Source organism: Lemur catta, chromosome 2, assembly GCF_020740605.2.
Source record: "Lemur catta isolate mLemCat1 chromosome 2, mLemCat1.pri, whole genome shotgun sequence".
Taxonomy (NCBI): domain Eukaryota; kingdom Metazoa; phylum Chordata; class Mammalia; order Primates; family Lemuridae; genus Lemur; species Lemur catta.
In genome coordinates this window covers 11,621,820-11,635,790 of record NC_059129.1, presented here as the reverse complement: position 1 = coordinate 11,635,790, position 13,971 = coordinate 11,621,820, and the positions used below count along the sequence as shown (strand labels likewise).

The following is a 13,971-nucleotide window of genomic DNA, read 5'->3' as shown; positions in this document are numbered from 1 at the left end:
GCATCTGCCTTTTTGTTTTAAAGGTAGTGGACATGGTTGATAGAAATTAGCACACGTGTCATGACTAAAAACAAAACGCAGCCACTCTGCCACGGCAGGAAAGCGTGTAGAGTTAGCTAAATCAATCCACACATGTTTACTAAGTTCTGACTCAGTAGCTAGCACTGTGCCTGGCGGGCACTATGAGGGAACCAGAAATGAGTTTAAAGTGGCTCTGTGTACACTGTGATTCCCAAAGCTAACTGTTTAAGTAAGAGGCAGAAGCCTGATTACAGGTCTTGGAGAAATCAAACTTGTCTACACCTCGCAAGTCTTGCTTGTAAGTCCAGGAAGCCAGGCTCAAGGCCAAAGGCCTCATTTTAACAAGCAATTAAACTTCAATAAAGAAAGTAGAGAGAGGGGGAGGAACTGGTTCATCATCATTCCATGCATGCATCAAACACATCTGGCTCTCCTGGCGGATTCTGGCCCCCGAGCTAAGCCTCTGCACTGGAAGGGCCATTCTCTTCCTCTGTTTTGAGGGTTTCTGTAAGACAGCGCTTGCTCCCGGGTGTTAGGCAATGGCCTTGGTGTAGAGATGACAGTCCTGTGACTCATACCTTCAGAGCCAGATGTCCCCAGGAGGCCCCTCAAATCAACCAGGTAGACAGGACACCCTCTGCCGCAGACACTCCCGGGGAACACTCGAGAGGCTGACTCGGCACTCGCTCCCTGGGAGCCTGGGATGGGGGCCAGAACTGGGAATCTTCCACCGTCAACCTCACTCTTAGTCATCATCACATCACCAGGCACCTCGGGAAACATAACGAGCTCTTCATGGGATCCCAGACCAAAAGGAACAAAATCTCACCGACAACTCTCGCCTGCTGGAGCAACGGGCTCGCCAGAGACCACTGAGTGGAAGCTAAGTTTGCACACCAGGGCGGAGACCTCAGCGGACACTGTCACTTGTACCTCGGGCCTGGTGCAGGGCACAGAAGGACAGGCAATGGCAGAGTGCCGGGTTAGGGGTCAGCCCTGGGTTCAAACCACACATGACGACTGTATTAGTTTGCTGAGGCTGCCGTCACAATACACATGCTAGGTGGCTTCATCAACAGAAATTTATTTTTTCACAGTCCGGGAAGTTAGAAGTCCAAGATCAAGGTGTCTGCAGGTCTGGTTTCTTCTGAGGCCACCTTATCGCTGTGTCCTCACGAGGTCTTTCCTTCGTGCACGAGCACCGCTGGGGACACTGTGTGTCCAAACTTCCTCTTCTTATAAGGAAACCAATCAGACTGGATTAGGGCCCACCCTAATAGCCTCATTTTAACTTAACCATCTCCTGAAAGGCCCTATCTCCAAATACAGTTTACATTCTGTGTACAGGGAGTAGGGCTTCAACACAGGGATTAGGGTGGGGACATAATTCAGCCCCTAACAGCCAGCTGGTACCACCTGTGACCTTGGGCAAATTCCTTAGCTTCTGTGAGCTTTATTTTTCTCATTGACATGATGTAAATAGGAAGGACCACATTCTCCAACAGAGCTAGCGTAAGATAGCAGAGGACGAAATTTATTGTCTGGGACCCTTTTAGTAACTGACAGACAAAGACTATTAATCACACCAGCTTACCAGGTGTAAACCCAGACTGTCCCAGGCAAATCCAGATATAAGGTCTCCTCCTTGTCTTGAAAATGGGATACTCCCAACATCACGGGTTGTTGTGAACATCAAATAAAAATAGGTATTTAAAGTGTCTGATACGTGGTTAGGTGACAAGCTCAAAAATAATCTTCCCTTTGTTTTCTTCTTCCAGGCTCACGAAGGCTAAGATACATCCCCCTCTACACTCAACCCTACTAAATCACAATTTTTCTAAACTGCAAAAGTTACTGCAGACACCAGCTAAACCCATCTCATGTGACAGCAGTGAATTGAGCAAATTTCACTAATTTGTTCTGGATGCTCACTTTGTGCCAAGCATATGAAATGCTGGCAACCCTGCCAAGGGAGGTATCATGCTCCCCATCTTATAGATCAGATAACTGATGCTCACGGAGGATAATTTGCTCAAAAACACGGGGCTAATGAGGGCTAGAGCCTGGACCAGTAAACAGGTTTGTTAAGTTGCAAGAAAACTAGTCCCTTAACCAATATTCTGGTGTTTTTCAAAGTATGAACTTACTGAATCAAGATCTCTGGGCAAGAATCCAAAGGATCTGCTGCATTTTCATTAAATCCCCTTGGGGGATGCTTATGTACATGAACCTCCACACGATACCTACACTATTCCAGGGTAATGCAAGACTGAAAGTATCCAAAGTGACAACGAATGGGACTCCCACCTGTGATATCCAGCCAGCCACCAAGTGTCTGAAACATGCACGGAACTCTTAAGAGGGGTGGTCTTCACGCTCTGTGCCCCCAAGAAATTCCCATGAGGGGTGCAAGGTGTTCCTTTCTCCCTACTTATATGGCAAAGTATCTGTCTTGCCCTAAAAACCTGGCTACCACCCTCCACTCTCCAGCATTCTCCCCAGGGAAGCCTGACTCCTTCTCAACTCCTCCTCAGGGTCTAGCTGCAGCAACCAAGGTGTTGCATAATGGGGCTTTCTCTTTAGATGTCCCCGTGGGATCTCACAGTGAGCTTGTCTCACGTGCTGGTGGCTTCTGAGATGAAGGCAGAGCACGTGCATGGCAGGCGGCACTGGGCGATGAGGGACGGATGCCAATGACACAGAAGTCTCCTTGTTCTCTAAGAAAGGCTGCATTTGTAATGTGAGCCCCGGCCAGAATCACACAGAACTCACCTTGTTGGAAAATGCTAACTCACCTGCAAACAGCGCTCAGGGGAGAAAACAGAACCCCCCCCAGAGAGGGTGCAAGGATTCTCGATGCTTTAGAGAAATGTTGGCAGATATGTTTAACCCCTTGAAACTGGGTGGATTTTTCTCTCCCTCTTATTAAAAGTTTTAAAAATTTACAAGTCTCTCTGCTATCTTTCATTCCTTCCATATTTTTAACCCAGACCCCAGAAATAAGCAGCAGAGCTTCAAAATGAAGCTCAAACCCTTGGAGTTGGCAGTTAATCACTCGTAGCCTTGGAAGATCCAAGAAACCACAAACTCATGGAAACTCAGAGTGTGTGTGTCTTTGAACACAAATGGTTACCAAAATCTAAACTGTTGTATATAGCTTTGTTCTGTGTGCACCTCAAGAGGTCTCGTAATTCTTTAAATAGTACACAGAACTACAATCCTCGGAACTACAAGGTTTGGAATAAACCTGCCTGAAAGATTAGGGGCTTGAGCTATGAAGTGTTAAGCTAGGAATGGCCAACTGGTGGCCTCTGGATGTTTCAAGCTGGGTTTTTTTTGGGGAGGAACCTGCAGCATTAATAGTTGAAATCATTACTCATATTTTAAAACAAGGATATTTCACGTGCAAATTCAGATTTCTCACTTCTTTAAAGAATGGAAGATTTAGCAATGTCATATGTGTACCACTGCAAGAAAACAAAGCTCAGGACTGGACCAAGTGGCTGTGGCCTGGCCACTGCAATCAACAAAATCTGTCACCACTATATTAATGCAACTTGCCTAAGGTCACAAAGATGGTGTGACCACAATCAAAATAGTAGCTAACACTGTTCTCGTATTGAGTGCATGACATCACTCTAAGTGGATTCTAAGTCCTATCTCATTTAAACCTTACAACAATGCTAGGAGGTAGGCACTGACAGTCCCATTTTACAGATGGTGCAAGTGAAGCTCAGAGGAATTAAGTTGCTGGAAGTCATTCAGTAGTAAGTGGTGAAACCAGGATTCGGTCCAGGGCAGCCTAGCTACCGAGGCTACACTTCTGGACCACTAAGCCACACCATTTCGCCGTGGTACAGCCACATCCAGAACTGGAATCACTAAACTGCAGTTCATGCTCCTGTGAGCAGCTGGCACCTGAGAACCACATGGAACAAGGAACTGCATCATCAGATACTCCTAATACCTGATCTTCCCATTTCCTTGCTGTGGGTCTTCATACTGACTACTTAACTTGTTACAGCGTTAATAATGATCATGGCAGTCATAACAATCATCTCACACAGTCATTGTTAAGACTGACTGAGATGTCATACCAGACCCTGGCTCAGTCCTGGCATAGAGTGGGCGAGCCACACATGTCAGTTCCCCTCAGAGGACAACTGCCATCCTTTTATGATGTTTTGCTTTTCACAGCTCAGAGGCATTTCAGGCCATAAACGAGCCCTGCCACGTGGCAACAAAGAATTGAGCCATGCAGCCTCCACCCAACACAGCCCAGCAAAGAGGCGCTGGCTAGATCCCTCCAGGGCCACAAGCCCTTCCAAAGGTGGCCACACGGGCTCTGTTTGGACCCACGTCTTCCTGGAGCTGGGGATACCAGCCACATCTCCCGCTCAGCCCAATAATTACTTTGCCCAGGCACGGGCTGCGGCACCTATCAATTTTGCACCCACTTGCTGTGGTCACCAAGATGGCAGGAGGCCCAGCGGGAAGCAATACTGCCAAGCGGCCTGCAGACACTGTGCGGGGTTCCAAAGACACTATACAGCTTCTGGACTGATGGGTGAATTCTCTGTCCCACAGGGAAATAGTGCAGATTGGAGCTCCAGAACCCAAGGTTGTAAGTGCAAGAAAGGGACTTAGAGATGTAGACCAGGTGTGCAGCTACTCTCCTAGAAGGTGGCCAAGGTGAGTATTACTAAGCAATCACCTGGCCTCAAATTCTCAACATGGCCCTCTGAGCTGGTATTACCAATAGATGCCAGTTTCCCTATGAGATGAAACTAATTTCCATCCCCGACCTGAATCAAACCCATCGCTTTACGGTGGGGCAGACGAGACCCAGGGAAGTGCACTTCCTAAGGCCACACACTGTGTGTATCAAAACTCTGTCTAGAATCCAAGTTTCTTGACACCGAGCCCTGAGTTCATCCTATTTTGCCAAAATAAATTTCTATGCTCACCCCTCCCCCGCTTTTCTTCATTTCCTCCTCTTTAGCTCTTTCACAAGAGCCCCTGGCCGGGACATCTTGTGTTCAAAAGATACCGTATCCCAGGCTCTGGGAAAACTGTGATTCAGCAGTGCTTCATGTCTGGAATGTTTCCAAGAGGCCACACACAGACCTGCCGACCCAAACCAGGGGGAAAAAACAGTCCCAGGAGGTGGGCAGTGGGGAGCTTTGCAGCTCCAGGCTGTGCCCTGGGACAGGCAGCCACCTTCCCAGGCTGCAAGGGAGATGCTGAGAACACCCATTTGGCAGGTGAGGCTGCAGGGGACAGATGGGCTTCCTGCATTGAGGGTCGGGGTGAAAGAAAGTGTCAGCAGAGGGGAGCCTCTGTCTGCAACCTGCCTCCCAGCCTCCTCCTATGTGACAGTGACGGTGATGACGAAGATGACGGCATTGATGACAATGGCCACCATGCAGCTATCATTCGTTAAGTCCCTATGAGGCACCATAATTAGCAATTTATGGGCATTATTTCAATAAACCCTCATTCCACCTTGGCCAGGTGGCTGCTCCAGGATAAAGTCTGGAGACGTAAATGATTTTATTTTATGCTGTTGCTATTGGGAGAAGTTCTTGATGACATCACATACGTGCTTGTGCCCAGATTTTGGATACCCTGTGGTACTGTTCCTCATTTACAGAGGAGGAAACAGCGGCCCAGAGAGTTACAAGACTTGCCCCAAAGCCGCAGAGCCGGGCCCGTTTAACCTTAACATCATCACAGAAGTTAAAAAAAAGAAAAACAGTAACCAAAACGCTTGGATGTGGCGTGGTCTGACCTATATGCTGCATGATACATTTTTTTTAATTAGTTGCTGACATTTAAAAATTGGGGTGATTTCCCCATATCCTGATTTATGGTTTTTCTTGAAATGTCGGAAGATCTGGCCCCCCTGGGCGGACAGGCGGGCTGAGGGGGGTGCGTCCCCTCCAGTCTGCCACAGCCCCGCCCTGCCCACCTGGGCTGGGCCCTGGGAGCAGGTAAGTGTCTGACCCCCCCCATCTGTTAGCCATGACGCTCCATCGCTCCTCCTACAAAGGAAGGTCTCATTTGACCCAGTGAGCAGCTTCCTCAGCATCACCCCTGTCACTCCCAAGCCCCAAGAAAGCAAAGTTCAGGATCCCACGACTTCACCGAAGAAAAGGTAAAAACCCTAGTAATTCACCAGTAGGTTGAGCATTGCAGGTGATTCATTCCGGAGCCTCTACCTTGAGCTCCACGGCCTTGACCGTGCGGGGGCCGCAGGCCCAGGCGGGAGGGGGCCAGGCAGAAGGCAGACCAGGAAGAGGTTCTGGGCGCCCAGTGTTTTCTCGCTTCCTGCACGGCCGCCTGGCGCAGCTGTCCCCACACTGCCTAGCTGTTTGTTGCTAGCTCTCTTGGAAGGAAGTCTTCTCATCCCCCACGACAACAGAGTTGGCCCAGGGAGCCAAAAACGTGTGCAGGGGCTCCGAGCCCAGCTCTCCTGCTGTTCGGGGAAGCCCCGGAGACAGGAAGATGGGGAGAAAGCACAGCCTGGGACAGGCATCCTGAGAGCCACTGACAAAGCCCCAGCTGGGGGGAAGGGAAGAGGAGGAGGCCGGAGGAAGGGGGTCCGAAGCACACCGATTTTGTACAATGAGCTCCTTTCAGCAGTGAATAGAGGACTCTCCTCTACTCGGTCTCAATGGCTTTGTTTCTGCAAACGACCAATTCTACACCCAGAAAGCCAAATCTGCCAGACCTCGTGCCAAGGTCAGGCAAGAGCCTGAGATCCCCAGGCAAGCTGATAATGAACACCCAAGAGACAACGCGGCGCTAAGTCCTGTGTGGCTGAACCGAAGCCTACGATGATCCTCCTTTTATTTCTAAGCTTTCCGCACTGGGGACCCTCACTCACATGCGAGCCACACTTGGTGTAACTGTAGGCTCTATTCAGGAGAGTCAGTGCTCCCTTCCCGGGAACTTCACTGAGACATTTGCAGGGGGTGCGGGGGTGCGGGCAGGATCAGAAAGAACTGGAGAAACAAGACGCGAGCTCAAGTTTGCAGTCTCGAGCTGAACACATACATGATGCCGTGGGACGCATCCCTGGTGACACGGCCACAGCCTCTGCTCAGCAGTCACTCTGGGAACATGATCTTCACGGGTTTACTGCAGAGGTGGCAAACAGGCAGCAGGGCCTGCAAGCAGGGTTCAGCTCAGGCATATTTTGTTCAGCCTGAGCAATGTTTTAAGAAGCAAAAAAAAAAGCTACGTAGGATGCCAATGCTTAGAATTCAGAAGACCTGGCAAAACAAATCCAGCATCGCCATCAGGCACTGCCTGTCTGGAGCTGAGGAGCAGCTGTTCCTCTCTGAAGGGTCACAGGCCCTCCAGCCTGCCACGGTCCCCACCCCAGACACACTTCCTTCACTTAGGACTGCTGGTGTGGCTGCTGCGGGCGCTGGAGTTTGCAAGCTCAGGTTTAGTGGGTCCCAAGCTGAGCCCAACACTTTCAGCTGGAGGACCTGGGGTCAGAGACATGGGACATGGACCACAGACTGGGTGACATGCAAGCCTGGCTACAAAGTCCAAGAGTGATTTAACTCAAACACACACACCTGGGAACACTGAGTCAGGAGCAGAGCCTACTCCCACAAGCAGGGGTGAGAGTCCTCTTGTCTCATCATTCCTGGCTATTTTCTGCTTTGACAACGTGTCCCACCTTCCCGAGGCCGGGCACTATCCCCTTTGTTTTTATGCTTAATGAAGTCCTGGGACTGGCACACAGAAAGCCCTTGGTAAATTAGTGCCGAACCCAAGTCAATCGAGCCCCAAGTCATGTCAGGCTGGAATGTGAGAGATGTATGCTGAGAGCCGGCTTAGGAGCTGTCGGATGTCTTCCTGACTGCAAGGCAAAGCAAGGACTCGCCAAGAAAGAAGCAAGAGTCTTGGAGGTAAATGATGGAGCAGAAGTAGACGACTGGCTGATGTCTGAGATGAGGAAGCAGAAAGGTTACAGGACAAGTAGCATATCTGATGAGCTATGGTCTGCTGGGAAGGTATTCCATGTGCTGACATCACAAAATTAAAGCATGTTCCAAATTTACCAAAGGACACAAAAACTCAAGAGAAGCAAGGTAGCCCCCCACCACCACTACTACCCTGCCATGCAGCATGGTGGCAGGTGCAGCATATTTTAATGCGGCTTTTCTTGGTCTAAAGGTAGGTTGAGATTAATCAAGCTTCTGCTGTATGCAGCCAGGACCAGTTTTCTTCAGCTCTGTATATGCCTGGTGTGTACGTGTGTGTGTGCGAATATGCATATATGCACATATATGTACAAACATTTGTGAGCACTCACATGTCTGTGCAGATATGTAGATGTGGTCTCTTCCATCCAAAGCCCTCCTAAAAAGCTGCAGTGCGATCTGTAGATTTTGTTTGCCTAGCACTTCTAATTTTGAGGAATTTCCTCGCCCCACTTCTGGTACTAATTCCAAATGGCTGCGGGGGGAAGGCAGGCCAGCTTCAGGCAAGATTCCACTAAGAAGGCTTTTATTTCTGAACTAGGATAGAAGCAGGGAAGAATAAAATGAAAAGCATGCAGCATTCCGTTTCTGCACTTTGCATTTCATTATAATTATTCATGCAGGAGCATCTTTAAACACCAAACGGGGGAAATATTACAGTTGTTCTGATTTCACACGCTAACTGTGTTTACATGCTAACAGCATTTCTCAGGGACAATTATCTTATTACTAGTGCACTAATCTTTTCAATCTTTTCAACACAGTTTACAGCTGCAGACTTCAAAAATTAAGGCTAATTAAGCAGGTATGGTAAGCTACTTACATATTTTTATAGAGTGCAAGAAAATCAGTTTGGGGGAGAGGCCATAAGAGGGGGAACAGTATCAAAGACAGAGAGAAGAAATGATATCGTTTCCATCAATTTGAGGGCTACACTGTCCCAATGCTGGTATTTGAGAATCCAGTAAACAAATTCCATTAACGGAGAGGCTTGTAGAATTCAGGACCAAGGACAGCTGGTCTGACCCATTTAAGGAGAAAGTGGGTATTTTGCATTCAATTATCCATTTCCATTCATTATATTCATCCATGGGACTTCAACACAGAGTAGCGGCTGAACACATGGACTCTCCTACCAGAGCACCTGTGTTTGAATGCTGGCTCAGCTCTCTGTTGGAAGTTGAGCAAGTGCAAACATCTTGGTGCCTCAGTTTCCTCATATGTGAAATAGGGACAGTAATAATAATAATGACAACAACAATACCTACCCCTAGATCTGTTATTAGGATTCATTGAATTAATATCTGTAAAACCCTTAGAATAATGTCTGATTTATAATAATTATCAAATAAGTATTTTTTTAAAGTGTGGGCTCTAAGGACTAACAACAGGCCACAACATACCTAAACATGTTTTCTAACATGTTCTTGACCTCACACACACCCACTGCATTATGAGCCACATGAGGGCTGCTAACATATAATCCTAGCTGTATTTATTGTGTCTGTTAGCAATACATTCCCCAATTACTCGTCCTGCTATCTCGTTAGCTGCCATATAAAACCAGCACCTTGGATCATCCATTATTATTTTTTGTTGTGTTTCATTTTAAATCACGGAGAAGCAGACTATTCCCCGAACAGCTGTTGTAGAATTCTGGATTTACAGGCCAGTAATCCGATGCCAAGCGGAGCTCTGGCATCCTAAGACACGGCATCTGAGAAACCGCCAATCAGTTTCTCCCATACTTGGGCCCCCAGAGTTCATCAGGCGCCTGCCTGTGCCTGAACATACGCTGGACAGGCTGCAGCCCACCTTTCTGAATGCTCACCCTGTGGGGTAGTTGATGCTGACGCCATTTTATAGATGAGGAAACTGAGGTTTTAAACAATTCTTCTATCATCACACAGCTTGCTAATAAAACAAAGTCACAAGGTAGCATAAACAGATGACATTCTCTCTTGCAACACTTTCTTAAGCTAGTCGGCTACATTTCTCAAGATCATTACTACTGGTAGTGTTACTCTTACTAATAGAACTCATGGTCACAACCACCACAAACACCAACGTACTGCTATGCGCCTGGAACTGTTCTAAGCCACTGACACATGTTAACTCATTTAAGCTTCAAAACTACTCTACAAGAGAAGGACTGTTATTGGCCTCTATTTTGCAGATGAGGGGACTGAGCTCAGAGAGGTTATGCAACATGCATACAGCTGCACAGCGTTGGAGCCAGAATTTGACCAAACCCAGGAGATCTGGCTCCAGATGTCTGCTCTTAAACACTTTGCTCTCCAGCCTGTAAAATTCAACAACTGCCTCCTTTTCAACGGACAAAGAAGGTATAACAAGATAGGCAGAAGAGGTACTGATTTGATCATCCTATATTAAACAGCTGATTACAAGGTTGGCTGATTTAGTTACATTTGTAACAAATGCTGCCAAAAGGGAGGATGTAGGGAGGATAGGAAACATGGCAACTTCATCTGGGATAAATCAGGAAGATTTCTTTGGAAGTGAGAATTAAACTGGGTTTCAAAGAAAGAGCAAGAAGCAACTCATTGAAGGTGAGCAAGAGAACAAGCATTTTAGGCAGAAGGAAGAGCATTAAAGAAGGCTGTAAGGTGGGAAGGCACACATTATTTTTAAGAAACAAAAAAAGGAGGTCTGAGCCTAGAACATTGAAAAGATGAGTGGCAGGCCGGGCATGGTGGCTCACGCCTGTAATCCCAGCATTATGGGAGGCCGAGGCGGGTGGATTGTTTGAGCTCAGGAGTTCGAGACCAGCCTGAGCAAGAGTGAGACCCCGTCTCCACTAAAAATAGAAAGAAATGATTTGGACAGCTAAAAATATATACAGAAAAAATTAGCCGGGCATGGTGGCGCATGCCTGTAGTCCTAGCTACTCAGGAGGCTGAGGCAGGAGGATCACTTGAGCCCAGGAGTTTGAGGTTGCTGTGAGCTAGGCTGACGCCACGGCACTCACTCTAGCCCGGGCAACAGAGTGAGACTCTGTCTCAAAAAAAAAAAAAAAAAGAAAGAAAGAAAAGATGAGTGGCATAAGATGAGGTGGGAAGATGTGGTGGAAGGGCTAGGTCAGGGAGTCCCTGGGGGTCCTAAGAAGGAGCCTGGATCTTATCTAAAGAGCAACAAGGAATCACTAACAAGATTTATCTGTGGATTGGCAAGAATCTCCATTAGAGTCAGTCACCTAGTCCTATCACCTAGATTATAACGTTTACTTGGCTTTTACATAATCAGATCCAAAGGTATCTCTGAAAAGCAACTTGGTGAACCAGTATGCTGAGGATTTTCAAGATGAGTTTCAAATAATTCCTACTCTCCATTTTTAGGAATCATCACACACACCCCACACAGTCTAAATCACTAGGTTGCTACAACCCACCAAGCTTTACAAATGCTTCAATCCTCATTATTGTTACAGACTACGAGAAAGTCAAGAGGTGATATGTGGTAGCATATTAAAGTCAGATTAAATATCTTTTTTCTGTCTAAAATAGAAAGACTAAAAAAAAAAAATCAATTATGTTAGACAAACGTCAATTTTCAACTCTGAGTTCTTTGGCTTAGGAAGATGGCACAGGCATTTGTAGGCAGAAGGAGGTGGATAGCTAAAACATCATTCCCATTACAACCCCTCCTCCCCACACATGATCACACTGTTCATAGTACTTCTTGCATGCACCCATTTACTGCTACCTACTATGTGTTAGGTGCTCTGGTTTATTTCAGCCTGTAACTAATGTGACCAACCATCCCAGTTTGCCAGGGACTGAGGACATGGGACGTTCAGTGCTAAAATCAGGAACATCCCAGACCAACTAGGTCACATTGGTCACTACACCCACTATAACCACGTGTATTAATATAAGGAAGATACAGGCTCAGAGAGGTAGAGACACTTGTTAATGTCACACAGCAGGTAAGGAATGGGGATCAAGGTTCGAGTCCTGATCTTTGTGCCTCCAAATCCTTCTATAATAATAGCTAACATTTCTTGGGCACATACTATGCACTGGGCACTATTTTAAGTCCTTTATAAGCATTAATGCATTTAATCCTCACAACATCCCTGTCAAGTAGTCCTGTTTTACAGATGGAAAATCCAAGGCTCAGACTAGCTAATAACTCATCCAAGATCCTCCAGCCAGGAAGTGGGACCTGGTGTTGCTGCCTATGCTATTAACCTGATCTTACCCGCCTATCAAACAAACCACGAGGCAACGGACCACCCTTGTTGCAACACAAGAAATTTTAAGATTTTTTTTTTGTCATCGTTTTCTTGTTCAAAGTAATTTTTTTAAAAAAGATAGGACAGATTATTATACTAAAGGTTTGGAAAAACAAATTGCTATGAGTCTTATAGCCAAGATGAAGCTGGATTTGCTAGTGGCTGCTGCTTTACAAGGCTGTCTGGACAATTACAAAACCAGAAATACAGTACGTTGTGATGAGGCTGTCCAAGTTCAGTGTTCAAGGGCAGCCCACACTCCAGAGGGGACCAGAACATGCTCTTGGGGCCTCGTGCCGATCAGCTATATCCCCACTGGTTTTCTGGATGGGTCTGCTGTTGGCAGGGGCAGCCTGGCACCAAATTCCATGCTTCAGATAAAGAAGCCTTCATGAACCTCAACTTCAAATGCTATGTCCTAGAGTGTCACACCCAAAGTTCCATTCTTGAGTAGTTGGTGACAATGGTGTCCCTGCAACCTGTGTACAGGGGGAGGTGGCCACACTGAGGAGGAATGGTCATCGCAGCACCACCACCACTATACTACCATGAGCACTGATCACTGAGCACTAAAGCCCGACCTGGACGAAGACCAGCTTACACAGGAGCACTGGGCCACAGCAGAGCTGCCCCGGGACTCACAGGGGCCCATTCCACTGTACTTTCATGACTGAGGGCAGCGGGTCTCAACTGGGGTGATTTTGTCCCCCAGGAAACATTTCACAATGTCTATAGACATGTTTGGTTGATGCAACTTTGTTGGGAGTGGGCGGTGCTAGCAAAATCTAGTGAGTAGAGCCCAAGGGTGCTGCTCAACCTCCTGCCATGCACTGGTCAGGCCCCCAGTAGAGAATCATCCAGCCCCAAACATCAAAGGTGTGGGGCTGAGAAACCCTAACCCAAGGGGACTGAGACAGGATATAGGACCAACGACAGCCCACCAAGCTTGCAGCCACACACGTCAGGGTCATGCCCCCCCAGACCCTTAGGCTACCAGCCACTCAGACTAGAAGCCAGTTCTTAAGTAGACGGGGAGATCCCTCTTTTGTTCACAATTGCATGTGTGAGGCCTAAAACAGGGACATGTTGACTTTTCTTTTCTTTTAAAGAATAGGGATCATTGGAAGGCCAAGGTAGGAGGATCACTTGAGGCCAGGAGGTCAAGATCAGCCTGAGCAACACAGTGAGACCCCATCTCTACAAAAAAATTTTAAAAATTAGCCGGCCATGGTGGTGTTCACCTGTAGTCTCAGCTACTCAGGAGACTGAGGCGGGAGGATCCCTTGGGCCCAGGAGTTCGAGGCTGCAGTGAGCTATGATGACCCCACTGCACTCCAGCCTGGGTGATAAAGCAAGACCCTGTCTCTTAAAACACACAAACAAACATTTAAAAAACAGGGATCAAATAATGAACAAGGAAGACACCCAGCCTAAGGCGTGCACAAGCTAGCCAGGTGTCAGAGATGAAAATAATTAGCACGGGAAATTGTTTAATAGGGATTAGGGGCCCGGGGTTTTGGCAACTACTAGCTGTGGGATCTCAGGCAATTTATTTAATCTCTGTAATTCAGTTCCCTCATTTATAAAACTGGGATAATAATGCGATAATAGCATGTACATGATATAGTCGTTATGAGGAATTAGGGAGACAATGGGTGTCAAGTACACAGTAAATGCCAAATAAATCATATC

General features: G+C 47.2%; 1 protein-coding gene across 1 annotated transcript in view; it reads right to left on the bottom strand.

Moving 5' to 3' along the window:
• XYLT1 (xylosyltransferase 1) overlaps nt 1-13,971 on the bottom strand; it is a 284,392-nt gene that overhangs the window by 200,317 nt on the left and 70,104 nt on the right. The window lies entirely within an intron of this gene.